Genomic DNA, 16,997 nt, shown 5'->3' with positions numbered 1-16,997 from the left:
AATTGGGCAGCTCTTCGACGCAGCTCTTGGATGATGTAAGTTTGTCGAGATCTATATTTCGTCTATGTTGCTTTTGTGAATCCTTTCTTTTTGTAATACCGAAGTTTTTTCCCCTTCTTTTTCTTCCTTTTTGACAGCCTATGATCAAGGATCTTATTCGCATCGGGTCCCAATTTATTGGGTACCGCGAGTATGCCAGCAGGGCCGAGGGTAACGTCTTTTATACTTGCTGTTTCCCTTGGTTTTTTATTCCTGCTGCTTGTCGCTATTTTTGATCTTTCTTCTCTTTCTTTCCCTTCCTCAACAGAAAAACTTGCAGAGGCTAATAAACGTGCCGAGACACTTGCTCGAAAACTCGAGCAAAGTGAAACGGCTCGTAAGAAAGCTGAGCTTGCCGCTAGCGAAGCCAGAGCTGAGGCTGATGATGCCAAGGCAAAGGCTGCTAGTGTCGAAGAATTGCAGCAAAAGCTTAAGGATGCTGAATCTGCCTTGCATGAGCAAAAATCTGCACAAAGTTGCACGAGAACAAGGGATCATCAAGCGTTTGAATTCGCAAAGTCGACGCACGCCGAGTAATATCACTTGTCCCTTCTATTTTGCTTGTACTTCTTGTTTCTTGGTTCTTGACTAATGTTCTTTCTTGTGTGGCAGCCCAAACCAACCAAGATTTTGACCTGGAAAAGTCCGTCAATGACCCTCTTCTTGACGCACTTTCTCTTCTAGAGTCCCATGGACGCGAGATTCGTGAAGGCGTGGCCAATGCCAGTGGGGCTTTGTCGGCGTTGTTCCCCTACTTCTTCCCGAAGAAAGAGGAACCTTCGACTTTCCTTGACCTCGCCAAGATGTTCAATACATCGGAAGATCTTGGGTTGAAGCTGCGCCATGAGAACATGAAGGTAGCCGTTGAAAATACCGTTGCTCTGGTTGCTGACAGTCAGCAGACTCTCGACTGGACGAAGGTTGGCGACACCGATCTGATAGAACAGTCGAGGTGGAAGTCACTGATGAAGGCGGCCAAGCCCAATACGAAGAAAATCTTGGCGTATCTCGGGATCCAGCCAGCGGTCGACTCCTAGTTCGTCAAGGCCGGAGGTCTAGTTGCATGCCTCTGTTTTTCTTTTGCTTCTTTTGCTCTTGTCGCCAAAGTAGTCATTTGGCGACACGTACTTTCTTAATTCCACTGTAGTGCCCTTGTAATTATTCCCAAGAGATTAATGAAGAATTCTATCTTTGCCTGTTTTTTTGATGTTGTTCTGTTTAAATTTCAGTTGATATTTGATAACTATACTCCAATTCCTACTCCTTCCAATGCTTCGCCTTCTTCCCGCGCGGAGAGAACTGTTACTGATACTGCACCTGTTGATGATACCTTGTCACAAGAATTGAATGATCTTCGACAACAACTTCAGTATGCGAAAAAGCAAACACTTGTGATGATGGAGCAGTCTCGTAAATCATCTGAAGCCGAGAAAGTTGCCCTTCAGCAAGTCCACGAGGCTATGGCTGCTAAGAAGGTTGCTGTTTCTGAAGCTGAAAAAGCGGTTACTCGAGAAAATTTCATGCTCGAGTTAATGAATGAAGCCAGTGCAGATATGTCGGGTATGTTTGTCTCGTCTTGTGATATCTGTCATCTTCATGCTATTGTCTCCTAAAGGTTGTCCCTTCGTTGTGTTGATAGGTGCCTTTATTGATGCTGCTGCTGAGGAAGAGAGGGTAAACGCTAGGACAAACCTCCTTGTCAATCTTTCCTTGGACCATGGTTCTTTGTTTTGGGCCACTCCGGAGAGGACCCGCCAAATCGTCGATTTCAGGATCGTACCTCTCAAACCCGTGATTTCCTTCACTTCGTACCAAAACCTTATCTATGGTTTACAACTCCATGTTTCCTCGGAATGTCCCACCAAAAACTCTTCCCGAATTGATGGAAAGATTCAAAGATGCTCGCAAGATCCACGATTTTGTCAAAGCACAACCGGTAGCCGGCGCCAGATTTGCTCTTATCATGCTCCAGATCTGTCACTCGAAGCTTGACCTTGCCCAAGTTGTCGAGAGGGTTCATCAAAAGGTGAAACGCCGGAGAGTTGGTGTTGATAGGATTAACACGAAGGTTACACCTATAGCCGAAGAAATGATTGAGGACCTTCTTCGGATGGATGCCGACTTTTTTGCCGATGGCCATTATGCCGACTTTCTTGGTGCTGCTCCTGAGGAGAACAGAGTTACTCTTGACGATATACTGAATCAAGACTAGTTATTTGCTTCTTGTAGAAATTTCTTCTTCGTAGTCCATGACCATATTGTAAAGCAACCATTGTATTTCTATGTTTGCCTAGCCCCCGAGTGTTTCGGTGACTTTTTCTATATTTGTATATTTGCGAGGTTGTGGACCAAGGCATTTATATTTTGAAGGCAGATATGAGCCCCCGAGCTTTTACTGAGTACTATTTTGTATTTTTATTGACTCACGAGGTATTTGAATACCAAGGCAAGATTTTTTTCTTCTTTTATCGATGAACTATATTGAAATTCGTCGGGGCGATGACTTTGGTCGCGTTGACAAAGAAAAAGGTGATATAGCCACTATCTTTATTATATTGCAGCACCGCGAGCCCGCCTCATTAAAAACCTTCTCCGGCCCCACTCGGTGCCCCGAAAAAGGAAAAGAGTGCGTCTGAAAACTCGCGGGCGTTTCAAGTACATTGAAGTTTTACAAGGACTATATTTCGACTCTAGGCGTAAAACGCCCGAGTTGCGCCACGTTCCAGGGGTTTGGCTCCTCCACCCCCGTCTTCTTGTCCTTTATCCCGTATGCTCCTCCTCCGATTACTTCCGTGACGATATAAGGGCCGAGCCAAGGTGACTCGAGTTTTTCATGACTTTTTGCGTGAGCCGAAGAACTAGGTCGCCCACCCGAAAAGATCTTGGCCGCAAACGTCGATCGTGGTAATTCTTCAAGTCCTCGTTGATATTTGGTTACTCGAGACAATACTTCATCTCGAGCTTCATCAAGTGCGTCCACATCATCTTCTAATGCTTTTCTCGATGTTTCTTCGTCATACTCCGCGACACGTGGAGAGTTGTGCTCTATCTCGATTGGTAGTACCGCTTCGCTCCATGTACCGTAAAAACGGAGTTTCTTGTGTCGCTGTATTTGGAGTTGTTCGGATGCTCCACAACACACTTGGTAGTTCCTCGTGCCGGGTATGTCGAGCTTTTTCTAGTGGTCCTAACAAGCGCTTCTTGATGCCATTGCAGTATGATGCCATTGGCTTTCTCGACTTGCCCATTGGTTTGAGGATGTGCAACCGATGCAAAGTTCAGCTTGATACCCACCTCTTCGCAATAGTCTTTGAATTCATTGGACGTGAAGTTGCCGCCGTTGTCCGTGACGATGCCGTGGGGCACTCCAAACCCGAAGACGAGGTCTTTTATGAATTTTACTGCAGATGCTCCGTCTGGTGAATTTATCGGCTTCGCTTCTATCCACTTTGTGAATTTGTCGACAGCTACTAGCATGTATTCCTTTCCTCCGGGCGACGATTTGTGTAACTTACCAACCATGTCGAGTCCCCATTGTGCAAAGGGCCATGACAAAGGTATTGGTGCTAGCTCGCTGCTGGAGAGTGAGGTTTTGCGGCAAACCTTTGACACGCGTCGCAAGTTCGCACTATGTCCTTAGCGTCCTCTATTGCTGTCAACCAGTAGAATCCTGCCCGAAAAACCTTGGCTGCGATAGCTCGACTACTTGCGTGGTGGCCACATATTCCTTCATGTACGTCCTTTAGAATTATTCTTCCTTCTTCGGGTGTAACGCACCTTTGCAAGACGCCTGAAATACTTCGCTTATATAATTCTCCCTTAACCACCGTGAAAGCTTTGGAGCGTCGGATTACTCGCCTTGCCTCAACTGGATCATCTCGGTATTTCTTTCCTGAGGATATATGATATGTATGGCTGCATCCATGGTATCTGTATTACTAGGACCAGGTCTTGCTCCTCTTCTTCTTCCTCTTGCTTCTCCTTGATAGCCCCCGAGGGTTTCTTCTCCTTCTTTTTTGATTTTGTCGTCTCAGTGGATCTCTCTGTTATCTCCTCCCAAAATACACCTGGTGGGACTGTAAGGCACTGCGACCCGATGTTTGCAAGAACGTCGGCTTCGTCGTTGCTCAATCTCGCTAATATGATTTACTTCGCATCCATCGAACAATTTCTCGAGCTCATTGTACACCTCCTTGTATGCCATCATGCTATCATTGACTCGCGTCACATTGGTTCATAACTTGCTGAGCTACCAACCGTGAGTCGCCAAAGATTTTTAGTCGAGTTGCTCCGCAGTGCTTTCGCCATCTTCATCCCGTGTATGAGAGCCTCATATTCTCGCTTCATTGTTAGATGCGTTAGGGAACGTCATCCGAAGGATGTACTTCAACTTGTCGCCTTCGAGTGATATGAGTACTACTCCTGCGCCAGCCCCTTCAAGCCTCTTGGACCCATCGAAGTTCATAGTCCAGGTTCTCGATAAATCTGGGGTCCTCGTATTTTGCAACTCCATCCACTCGCGATGAAGTCCGGTAGTATTTGCGACTTTATTGCTTTTCTTTTTCATACGTGATGTCCCGAGGGGAAAGTTCTATTCCCCAAAGGGAGACACGACCCGTAGCTTCCGGGTTATTCAAGTATATTTGACAAAGGAGCTTCATTGACCACTATGATCGGGTGTGCCGAAAAATAGTGGCGCAATTTTCGTGCCGTCGTGAACACTCCATATGCTAGCTTTTGGTACCGAGGGTACCTTTGTTTTGAGGGGGACAAGACTTCGCCGACGAAGTATACTGGTCGCTGTACTCCATGGATTTTCCCTTCTTCTTCTCTTTCGACAACTAACACCGTGCTAACTACTTGGGGAGTAGCTGCAATATATAGCAGGAGAGGTTCCTTTTCCTTTGGAGCTACCAGGATTGGTGGTGTCGAGATTTTTCGCTTCAGATCCTCGAAAGCTCTATCGGCTTCTTCGTTCCACTCGGAATTTATCTCCTTGTTTTATCGCCGCATAAAATGGTAACGCTTTTTCTCCTAACTCGGCGACGAATCCGCTCGTAGCCGCGACTCGCCCAGCTTAGCTGCCGTATTTCTTTCAACTTCGTTGGCTTCCTCATTGTTACTATTGCTTGTATTTTGTCGGGATTTGCTTCAATCCCTCTTGCTGAAACTAGAAACCCCAGAAGTTCTCCTGCTGGGACGCCAAAAGAACACTTCGTCGGGTTCAGCTTGAGGCAGAATTTGTCGAGGTTGTCAAAAGTTTCTTTGAGATCCTCGATCAGTGTTGCCCCCTTTTTTGATGTTATGACGACATCATCAATGTAAACTTGCACGTTTTTCCCGATTTGTGTTGCTAAACACTTCTGCATCATCCTCTGATATGTTGCTCCCGCATTTTTTAAACCGAAGGGCATTGTCTTGTAGCAAAACACGCCGTAAGGTGTAATAAACGCTGTTTTGGCTTCATCATCTTCTCTTAATCTGATCTGGTTATAACCAGAGTATGCATCCAAAAAGGAAAGACGTTCACAGCCTGCCGTGGAGTCGATAATTTGATCGATCCTTGGGAGGGGAAAGTGATCCTTGGGGCAATGTTTGTTGAGACACGTAAAGTCGACGCACATGCGAAGGACTCGTCGTGTTTTTCTTCGGCACCATCACCGGGTTAGCTACCCATGTGGCTTCGTAGATATCTCTCTCGATAAAACCAGCTTCCTCTAGTCGATTTATTTCGATAGCATGGATTTGCGGTTTGGTTCCGAAAACGCCGCAAAGGTTGTCTCGATTGGTTTCGCTGTTGGATCCAAATTTAGGTGGTGCTCGGCAAGTTCCCCGGGTACTCCCGGCATGTCAGCTGGACACCATGCGAAGATTTTCCAGCTTCTCACGGAGGAACTCGACGAGCGCGCTTTCCTATGCGATATCCATGTTGTTTGCAATGGATGTCGTCTTTTTGGATCCGTCGGGTGAATCCGCACCTCCTTAGAATTTTTCTCTCGTGTTGAAAGTTGATTCCTTGTTTGGCCTTCCGACGTCCGGCGCAAGACGTCGTAATCAGATCATGCTCTTCGACGCCAAGTATTCCGCTTGCATCCCGAAGGTTTCGACAATCGATGGAAATCCTTGTCGCACTTATCGCCTAAAGCAAAGCTCCCTTTGACCGTGATTGGTCCCTTGGGTCCAGGCAATCTCCATAACGATATGTATAGTGTGGTACTCGCCATAAATCTAGCGTATGCTGGTCGTCCCAACAAAGCGTGGTACCGCGATGGGAAATCCACGACTTCAAACTCTAGCTTCTCGATTCTATAATTTTCTCGGGTTCCAAACCGAACGTCGAGGTTTATCTTCCCCAATGGGTAACTTGGTTTCTCCGGTGTGATGCCGTGGAACCTTGTGTCTCGTTGGCTTCAGGTTTGCTAAGGATATGTTCATCTTCCTCAATGTATCCGCATACATGAGGTTTAGGCTGCTGCCGCCATCTATGAATACTCGAGAAACGTCAAATCCTCGCGATAACCGCCGGCGTAATGAGTGCCGACCGCCCCGGTCGAGGAACTTGCTGCGGGTGGTCCGCTATGGTGAAGCCGATGTCTTGTCCCGACCAATTGAGGTACTCAACCGTTGGTGGAGGCATTTTCTCCGCCATGAACACCTGTCGCGAGATTACTTTTTGAGCTCTATTAGATGGCCTTCCCTTCCGAATCATCGACACCGCTCCGTTGGAGTTAGGATCAACATAGGGTGGTGGTGCTGGTGCTGCCGCTATTCTCGAGCTGGTGTTGATTGCCTTCTGTAATCGCGGGAGGTGGCGGTAGATGAACTTCGCTCCTAGGCTCCCGAGGGTTTCTCTGTGCTGCTCGTGCGTGAGCGTTTTCTGCACATCTGAACATTGCTTGGAAATTTCGACAATCTTTCTGTAGATGCCCTGACTGTCTTTTCCCATTGCTGTCGAGGAAAAAGTGCATCTGGCACGGTCCATTCAACATTTCTTCGGGAGACAAAAAAGGTCGTGGAAACCTTGGCCCACTGTTTTGCCTGTTACGGGAGTCGTCCCTATTGTCGCCTTGCTGCTCATCGCTTCTCCGATAATCATCTCTCGTTGCCTCCTCCTGTATTTGATCGAAATCCCGCCGAAATTTGCCCCGGGGCGTCGTAGTTCGAATACCGCCGAGGAAATCGTCGCCTCGTTCGATAATTTCGACCACGGTCCTCCTCTCGGCGACCTGTGTCGTTTATTGTGGACAGCGTCTTCTCCGTCTCGCCCATTTATTTGCTATCTCCATCAACGCGGATACTCGTTTTTGGATTGGTCCTTCCCAAGTCCTCGACAAAATCTCCGCGCCCGATTCCCGCGACAAACGCATCTATTGCTCTCTCGTCAGATATATTTTCTGCCGAGTTTTTTATGATGTTCCACCTTTGGATGTACTTTCTCATAGACTCATCTGGCTTTTGTCGACACGCCCTTAACTCTTCCAACGATGCAGGCTTCTTGCATGTGGATCTGAAGTTCTTGACGAAAACGTCCTCGAAACTTTCCCAACTGTCGATGGATCCCGGCGGAAGTTTTTTGATCCAAGATCGTGCGGCTCCACTTAAGTGCACCTGAATACTTTGCATCGCTGTTGCTCTAGTTCCTCCAGTTAGCTTCACCGTCTCGAGGTAATCTATCAACCAGTCCTCCGGGTCTTGCAAGCCGTCGAACTTTTTGAAGTGATCGGGTAACTTGAATCCTGAGGGGACTCGAGTTTTTCGGACTCTTCTCGTGAAGCACGGTAGACCGCACATATCCTCGTCATTAAGCTCCGGGACTGCCGATGATCTCTTCTGCTTTGCCTTGCTCGTCGACCCTTGCTTGCACTCCTCGTGTCTCTTGCTCCACTTGGTCCTTCCGGCGCTGCCGCCGTTACTACCGCAGTCGTGGACTATTTTGCCTTGCCGCTCCTTCGGGAGGCGTTGCTACGAACGCCGTCCCCATAGCTCCAACCCTCGCTAACGCCATGTTGTATAATGTTTCCCTTGGATCTCCCGGGGGTGGTCCGGATGCAAGGATGTAAGCTTGTGTCGCCATATACCCAGCTTCGGTGTCTTAGGGATAATATTTCCTCTTGTATCTATCGTCATAAAAGACATGTCGAGGTTTTGAATCAAGTGCTCTCTTTCTCGCTTCGGGTATGTGTTGTAACCTTGATCTTCCTCCTGTTCCGAGCCTCTCCGTGGCTATCACCCGAAACTCTAGATTGTCCGCTTAGATCTGCCCTTCTCCCGCTGGATGCGTAAGCTGCCTCCTTTCTCCCGTTCAACTCAGCCGTCTCTGTTTTTCTATTTCTCGGCAGTTCGTGCGAGCATATATTGATAAGCTTGTAGTTCTTGAGCTGTAGCCGTCGTCGTCATTGGTTCCGAACCATCTATGGCTTTTGCCGCTCTATCCCAGGCTGCCTCGTGGAAGTTGAACTCTGACGCGTGGTGTGGGCCCGTCGTATTTAGTGCCCATACCTCTCCTTAGATCTGAGGGATCGACAAAAGGATTTCCCAATTGGTCGAAAGCCTCCGATGTTTCCTCTTGATCTTCGATAGCATAAATCTGATGATATTTTGTACTCAGATCTATGTTGGGTTCGGTGACACCATTGTTGAGATTGATGAAGACCTTGCCCACTGTGAGAGATTTGTCGACGAAGTCGTAACTGTCGACATTGCTTGAGCCATCGCTTATATATGAGTCCGCAGATGACCCAATCGATGTGTTGCTGGAGATCTTGGCGAGTTTCTCTCTTGCTCTGGTGCTGATGTAGCGTGTTGCCGAAGTTTCTTTTTCTGACTCAGTTGATGATGCATAGCTCGAAAATTCAGAATCGACCGCCGACGATCCCGACGAAATCGGAATTTCGACACGATACGATCCTTCCTTCTCGACACGAAAGTGGAACCTTCCGAACGTCATCTCCAAGGGCTCCGCCAGATACGCATATGCATCCAAACGGGAGGGTGGGTGAGGAACAAAATCAACAGGACCAGTAGCGATCTGTTTACCTCGATCCATAATGTTGCTTCCAGTTGACGATGTCGAAGATCTTGAACGTGCCATCGAGATCAGATCCTTGCGGGCCCATGGCGCGGCTCCCCGACGACGCGGCGGCTGGGGACCAGACCTTTGACGGCTCCCGTCCCGATTTGGTGCTCCGACAGTTGTTTGAAGCAGAGTGTGGTGCTGGTTTTGGCTGCTGCGTCGGGTGTGGGTGTCTGGTGGTCGGCGGCAAGGTCTCATGCTCTGGTGGTTGCGCTCCTTCAACCCAAGCTTCAAGCGAGCTCGATGGCGGAGATGGCATGCTAGGCGAAAGCTTTGCACCTATCCTGAGTAGGTGCCGATGACGACGGTGCCCACGGGAGCCGTACTCCTTCTTGAAGGCGTCTTCGTGAGCTACATCTCCTGCTGTCGCGGGTGTCTGGTGTCCCCCTGGTGAAATCCTGAGCTCCTCGTGAGCGGGCGACGTCGACAGTTATGCCGCTACCTTCTTGAAGGCGCCGCCTTTGGAGGCCTCGACACTTGTGGTGTGGTGGGTTTGCATCAACTAGGCATGGTTGCCTTGCGGCCGAAGATGGTGGACGCCGGGGCGGCGGCTCCGGACGGTGGATGGTGCGTCGAGGCGGCGACCTCGAACGGCCTTGCAACTACCGGTGCATGGGGTGTGGTTGTGGTCTAGCAAGGCATGGGTGGCGTGCTCGTGCTACGTGGGTAGCGAGTCTGTCGGCCCGGTCGGCGCGACATTCGTGGTCTGCGGATGGTCGTCTAGTGTAGCCTGGGCTACGAGGTGTCTAGTCCGTGCGGCGTTGCGGCTCGAAGCCGAGCAGGGGAAGCCGGAGTGGCGGCTCCGGGCACGGATGTGTTTGTTTTGTGCAATGGTGGCTTTGTGTCGTGTGGGCGACGAGGCTCTGTTGTTTGTGCGGTTTTTCGACCCTTTTTTTCCTCAAAAATGGGGTCATTTTGTATGGTTTTTGGGCTCGGTTTTCCTCATAAACTGGGTCAACCGGTCGTCTTGACCTTCTCCTCTATTGCGATGAATATAATAGTTCTCCTGTTGTTATTCAAAAAAAAAATTCCGAAGGATGGTAGAAAATCTCACGGTATGATTGCTGCACCCCCATGGAGCTCTCACAGCGCTTTGGATTTTGGGCCGTCTGATCAAGCTGACGTGGCGCGATCTCGGCCGTCGTTCGGTTCAGGGCGCTGAGGCCCTCCCACAGACCCACTTTTTATCCACGGGTCCTGTGAAGCCCGCTCGGCCCAGACTCTCCACCTTCGAGCGTGCCGTCGCTCCCTCTAGCCAGCCGCCGCTCGCAATCCCCAATCCCATCGCGGTCGATTCGCCTCCTCCCCTCCACCTTCTTCCTCACGCACTCAGCCTCCACCTCCGGCCTGTCTCTGAGCTTCGTATCCTCCACCCCCACCTCCGGCGCAAGCAGGAGGGGCTGCTGGAGCTCCGCCCTTGATGGTGATGGAGGACTCGAGCTCACGCCGGCGACCTCCACAGCGGCAGCGCGGGCGACCTCCCTAGCCGCGTTTCTGGAGGCAAAGGACGGCGCAGCTCCACCACCTCGCCCGCAGCGCAAGGACACCCGCTTCCTGCTTCTCTTGGCTGGCCAGCCTGTCTCCTGCACAGCCTGACGCCTTCCCCACCATGAGAAGACAGGGGAGAGGAAGTCATGGTCTGCAACGTCCATCCATGGCCCCTCTACATGGAGCGGCAGCCAGCCATGTCCAGCTTCCTCTGGCCCAACCCATCTCTCCACGTCCATGCCTTTGCTGATTTGAGGTACTCACTCCTCTCTTCCTCTTGATTTGTCTCATCCCTTCTCTCTTCCACTTCCATAATTTATGGTCTTTGTTTTGTGCGAGATGTGTTTTTGCATCTACGCATATGAACTGTTTGAGGAAATGTCTAAGCGAGGCTGCATATAAATTGTTTGAGGAAATGTCTAAGCAGGTTGCACGAACAAAATATCTACCTTTTTAGGGCTATTTTGTCGTCTTTTCTTACCTATGATGGTCAAGCTGGTTATGTTTCTTACCGTCAGAGCGAGAATCTTAACCCTTACAGTGGTGGTGGTTGTTGTCTTGTACAACTTGCCACAAATCAGTGATTGCACATGGTGCTCAATACACATACTCTAATTTAAATGTTTTGTTGTTGCTGCATTGCATTGCCGAGGTAATTGGCTACATTAATTCTGTTAAAATTCATAGTATTATCCTTCTTCATTTATGGTATTTCATTTTGTTTCTCCTCCACATTATTTGGTAGGTACTGAGAGCAGCTACCTTGACATAGGGCATGCTCCTGAGGAAGGGGTTGAGGAGGTCAGGGTGAGGGGCAGAGAGAGACTCCCCCAGTTTTAGCTTGTGGCTCTGGTGTACTAGACAAATTAGGTATTTATCTTACTTGCATGATTCTATTGTTTCCGCAGAATTCGGTACCCACCTAAATATGCACATGGTATTCATGGAAGCTGTTATATTGATTTCTTGGATTCTCTCGGAATGTTATTGTATATGTATGTATGAGCATCGGACATAGGTGTACCTGCCATATATATGGAGGTTATTTTTGTACAGCATTTTCTTCAGATTACAAAACTGAATTAATATGACACTTTACATTATTGCTTTCTATAAAAAATTGTTTATAGCTCTATAATATATAACATCGGTTGCACACATTTTTCTTCTTATACTGAAGCTTATATGCTCCTATTGCGGAAATTAATTGATTATGAAGCAAATAAGATGACGTTGGTCTGTCCCTAATGCCTTCTTTCAAGCCCTGGTGAGTTCAGATGTTCTACTTCTCATAGCTACTTATGAGCCATATTTACAGATCTGTAATGATTATGCAATTATATTTTGTCTTGCCGCTTTTCATTTTTATTCTAGGTCATTTGTTTAGCCAAAAAAATGTTGGTTTACCTTTCATCTAAAGAAAGGCTTTCTAAAATTGTTAACATTCTGCCTTAGTATTCCTGATGTTGCGTACATGGTTTCATGCGTTTCTTTTACCTCCCTTTGATTATCGTTCAGCAAATGTTTGAATGAAGATGTCCATGCTCTAGAAAGTTTCGATCAAATTTCGTTGTATATGAACCAAGATCTACAGATGTCCATGCTCTACAGGTTACATGGTGTACGGTACAGTTCTGGGAGTTAGCTGATGACAGTATATTTGCACTTTTATTTTGGTGCTTAACAGAGGTAAATAAATTACAGTCTTATTTTATTTCTTTATGCTAAAAACTCAAGAAATGATATGTTGTACTTGGTTTACGAGTATTTCTTGTATAGAGAAAGCTTAATATACATATAAGCATTACTATTTTGGTTGTCCATATATGGCACCACCATATGTGCATTGAGTTCTGGACCCTATATATAGAAAAAATTATCCTCCTTTACTTCACGATCAGATATTCTTTCACATGGATCATAAATAGCCTGCGGTCTTCTTCTTTGTATTCTTCTTTATTCTTATGCGGTTTATGTTTTTTCGCTCTTTAGGTTTGTAACTGAAAATCTATGTGATATAATTGCAGTCAGTTGCAGGTGTTAACAGTATTCATGTGCACCAAGGATCTCTAGGAGTTGAGGAGGAATGAGGAGTCCATGGCCATCAATTGGCGGCGCCAGGAAGCTCAGCAAGAGGCATGCAAGATGTGTGGGTAAGAGAATGAGAGCAGATTTTTAATGGGTAAGGAAAAATATCTTTACATGTTTTTTTATTGGGTATCAAAGGATCTGTTCATTATTTTCTCAGCTGAACCTATTTGTTCTCTTGGATGTCTAGCATCTCAGATTTATACTTACAAAAAAAATCATGAGTTTCTCAGATTTTATGCCACCATGTGGATATCTTGGAAGGTTTTTTTTTAGAATCTGAATGCTGGAGTGTATGCTCATAGGTAGATGAGTTGTAAAGGAATAAAATCTGGGTAGTGTATCTATACAATAGCATAAGTTGACTCATGAACACTGGAAGTAAGATTCTGAACTTCTATTTATCGCAAATACAAAATCCAAAGCACAAGCTGTATAAATACAAGTTAGTACATGTTAATTCCGAATTCATGAATGACTTTGCAATATCATTCTTGTGACACGAAATCACTTTCTACTCACGAATAATTTTATACACAGATGTAGTTCGAGAACCCCACCTGTTCTGACACGAAATCACTTCCTACTAATGAATTTTCTTGTGTTCAGGTCTTCAGGAAAGGCCAAATAGAACATGACTTTGCTTTCTTTGTAGCGCCGGTGTTGATTTGAGTAAAAATATTACAGACATCAACTAAGATAATACCAGGTTTGTTGAGGTATTGACTTGGTTCTTAAAGGTTAAATTAGTTTTTATTTATTCATTTTTGGTTCTACTCTTTTTAGGTCAAAATAATGATGCTTTCTGCTATATTCGTATGGTACAGATAAATAGTTTATCTATTTTTTGAATCTTCAAAGCCAGTAAATGTCAACTGTGTGCGGTCTACTGACTGATTGTTTTATATAACTATGCTTCAGTAAATGCAAAATAAAATGCTTACTTGATAGTTGGCCTCTGAATAATCTGAATGTTATATAGTGGCGAACTCCAAAAAATTGGGTTGCCTCTGTAGTAATCGAGTGTCGTTTCACCAAGTATGCTTTGTCACCTCTCGTACTGTATTGGTATTTTTCCTAGGTGTTTGAGTTGCAGTAAGATGGTTTTCCTCTTTCTTGAATTTATTTTCCGCCATTCATGCCTCTTGGTGCCTATATTTTTCCAGGTTACTATAGGAGAAAGGCCTGGTGTATCCTTTTTCTAGATACAATGATCACCATCATACGGGTTACCTCATTATGTCTTTCTTTGTTTATGTTTAATCTCTTTGTATTTGAATTGGTTACTCTCCAATTAGGCAAATCATGATACTAAAACTTGCTTGGATGCATGGTACATAGCCTTGCACATATATTTACTTCCTGGATTTCTCTTTGCTGCAATTGGGTGTTTCAACTGGGTTTGCTTTGAATGTCAAGTGTTAATGACCTTGCCGATACTATATCCAATGAGGAGGTACAATCTACAATCAGTTTTGCTTTCCCTGCTACTCTCTGTTTGTGAATAAAATGCCTTTGCTTCCTCTACTTTGCATGTACATCTTATAAACTTGGCACCGTATAATTGAGTTAAGTATGATCCCAGTTTTGGAGGTTGCATTCATTCAAATTTAACACACGGTGCAATGAGACATTTAACAATCGGTAACATATGAGGCAAAACCTGATGTCTATTCATGTTTCAATTCGAAATACAAGTGTTCTTCTTTTAAAAGTTGATTTGGCCATTAAAAGGAAACTGCGGTTCAACTTCATCAATACATCAAAAATATTTCTATTCTTTGAGGGATGCGATGTTTTTTACTCTTAGGAAAAAAATACATAACACATGTTCTTCATCTATGTTCTGTTCTTATCAGTGTTTTCTTTTCTGTACTAAGTATGGTTGTGTTAATGAACTTGGCAGTCCAGATGACCTTGGTTGGAAACTACTTTCAGTTTTCTTAGAAGTCTGCTTTCCCTGCTATCCTCTCTCTCAGTTTTCTTAGCTATCTTCTCTCTCAATTTTCTTAGAAGTCTGATTTCCCTGCTATCCTCTCTCTGAATAAATTTCCTTTGCTTGATCAGCTCACATCTTTATTTTATAGTTTTTCCTGTTTCTAATCAATGTACATATATAGATACTATGTTTGTCTTTTATGCGACGACAAAATTAATAGCTTAGATTTAATTTGTGGTTGATAAAAATTTGGCAAAGGTGTCATTCATAGGTTAGTTAAAGAAAAGTAAATATTGAAATCATTAATCTTTTTCTATGCCTAACCTTACTTTGTTTCCACGCCTAGGTTGTATACATAACATATGATGTTTATGCGTATTTAGGGCTTAACAGGTTTTGTTCATAAAGCCTTAGTGCATATATTTGTTGGTTTGACTGTTTTCTCTTATACTTTGTGTTTTCTCATCTCACCATGCATGTATTGATGGACCTGTACTTTTTTCTATTTTGGAAAGACACTCGTGATGGTGACGCCTGCCCAGATGAGGAGGAATGAAGAACCTCGAGGTTATATCCTTCTTCTTTCCCGTATAAAGGTTCCAGATTATAGATTTGAAGCACCTATATAGATTCCCTTTGCTTGATCTACTCTGAATACATTTCCTTTGCTTGATCTGTTCACATCTTTATTTTATAGTTTTTTCCGTTTCTAATCAATGCACATATATAGATGTTATATATATGTGCATGGAGATTCTTTCTTCTCTTATTCATAATCTACTGGAGATGCATGTCTGCAGACCATATGCATATCGGCGAACACTTTAAGAATGTGTTTCGTTTAGCTTCTTCCATAAATTTATACATGGAAGATATACATGCTCTTTTTTCGTTCATTTCATGCATGTGGATTTGCTAGAATATAGAACTGACGCCCCCTTTCTATTTCAGCCTGATGGGTTCCCCGCGATGCTCTTCTACCCAGCTCGGAAGAAAATCTTTGAGCGTGTTTGTTCTTAAATATAGTATTTCACATCCTATTTAGGGGTGCGTCTGGTAATATGTTTTTTCTTTTAGTTGGTAGAAATAACATCGCCCGCACATGGCTTCTCCGCGAGTGCTACCATCTAAATTTGCATCTACGAATTGTCTCCGGACTCCTGAAACTAGCATAAAACATGCATGCTCAACTTCGAGTGCATATTTCAAAGCTGCCAATCAGTATGGAGTTTTTCAAGGATACAGATATTCCATCTCTAGATCTCTACAAGCTTGCATATGTATATATATCCATGTTTAAGGATAGCTGAAAATGATAAATCTGCTTTTAGTATTGCATTCCGTCTACTGATTCGGTTTGTTTGGCTGAAATTTGCGAGATAACTTTTGACAGGGACCGGCTGGTAGTGGAGATATCAAGTTCATCAAGAGGCATGCTTGACATCCTTCCGAGGTTGAAGTGCAATGTTGCAAGAAATACCAGCTGACATGATCCAAGGCCCTCTCTTACTATGTGATGGCTTCAGAATACTCCTGCTGTCATACCTTCGTGTTTTCTTTCTAATATCGTTTACTCATGCTGCTCATGTGATACTAATATTATTGCCCCTGGTCTCTCATTGATGTATTTCTTTTAAGAAAAGCTTTTGGTAGCCAAGATGCTGATATACCTGAGATACATATTGCATCCATTTCCACATTAGTAGTTAGACTTCAGTAAAATGTCCATTATCTACTTTCTTCCAATTTAAGCTATAATATTTAAGAATGACTTTACATTTTTTTTAGATTACAAACCATTGATGTTGGGGAACAAAGCGTGCATAATAAATGAATTCACGTGGTGGAAGGAAAACACATGGTAAAGTGGCTACAAGTGAAATATGAAGTGGTTCTCCCATTCTCATTTTTCACAAAAATGGATATTATTCAAAATATTCTTATAGATGTACAATAGCCGAAAGAAGTTATATGTGTCAAGAGTTATTACATTTTTTTCCATTCGTAGATATGTTGTCGGGGATATGCCATGGAGAGACTCCTGAGGTGGCCACCGCATCCTAGCAGCAACAGCCTAGGATGGAGATCCATTTAGGTGGCCCTCGCCACTATCGGCCTGTGATGAAGATCTGTGTAGACCACCTGTTCAAGCCACGGCAGCCTGTCATGGAGCCACCCGTAGGTGGGCACGACATCCCTACGAACGCGACTGGCATATGTTGGTGAATACAAAATTTAGAAGCAACTGAATAGAATACTGTTGGTGACCGTAAATTTCTGAAAGGAAATGATTAGTTTTAGCATTTGTTTTGGTCAACGCCATTGCTGCCGCTGATGTTGTCTTTGTAATCAGAGGTGTTCTGTTCGTGA

At 44.9% G+C, this 16,997-nt stretch overlaps 2 long non-coding RNA genes across 4 annotated transcripts; both read left to right on the top strand.

Annotated features, from left to right (window-relative positions):
- The first annotated feature begins 10,649 nt into the window (after positions 1–10,649).
- On the top strand, positions 10,650–12,740 carry LOC124658250. Of its 3 annotated transcripts, none has more exons than XR_006989092.1 (4): positions 10,650–10,856; positions 11,346–11,470; positions 11,781–12,289; positions 12,628–12,737. It is a non-coding gene; the product is annotated as an uncharacterized LOC124658250 (long non-coding RNA). The 3 variants fall into 3 exon arrangements; XR_006989093.1 differs by lacking the exon at positions 10,650–10,856 and adding an exon at positions 11,026–11,252 and having other exon boundaries at positions 12,638–12,740; XR_006989091.1 differs by lacking the exon at positions 10,650–10,856 and adding an exon at positions 11,026–11,252.
- Positions 12,741–14,998: 2,258 nt separating this feature from the next.
- On the top strand, positions 14,999–16,063 carry LOC124658377. Its single transcript, XR_006989157.1, has 3 exons — positions 14,999–15,194; positions 15,579–15,674; positions 16,007–16,063. It is a non-coding gene; the product is annotated as an uncharacterized LOC124658377 (long non-coding RNA).
- Positions 16,064–16,997: the final 934 nt, after the last annotated feature.

This window comes from Lolium rigidum, chromosome 5, assembly GCF_022539505.1.
Source record: "Lolium rigidum isolate FL_2022 chromosome 5, APGP_CSIRO_Lrig_0.1, whole genome shotgun sequence".
Classification (NCBI taxonomy): Eukaryota; Viridiplantae; Streptophyta; class Magnoliopsida; order Poales; family Poaceae; genus Lolium; species Lolium rigidum.
This window is presented reverse-complemented; position numbering and strand designations above follow the sequence as displayed.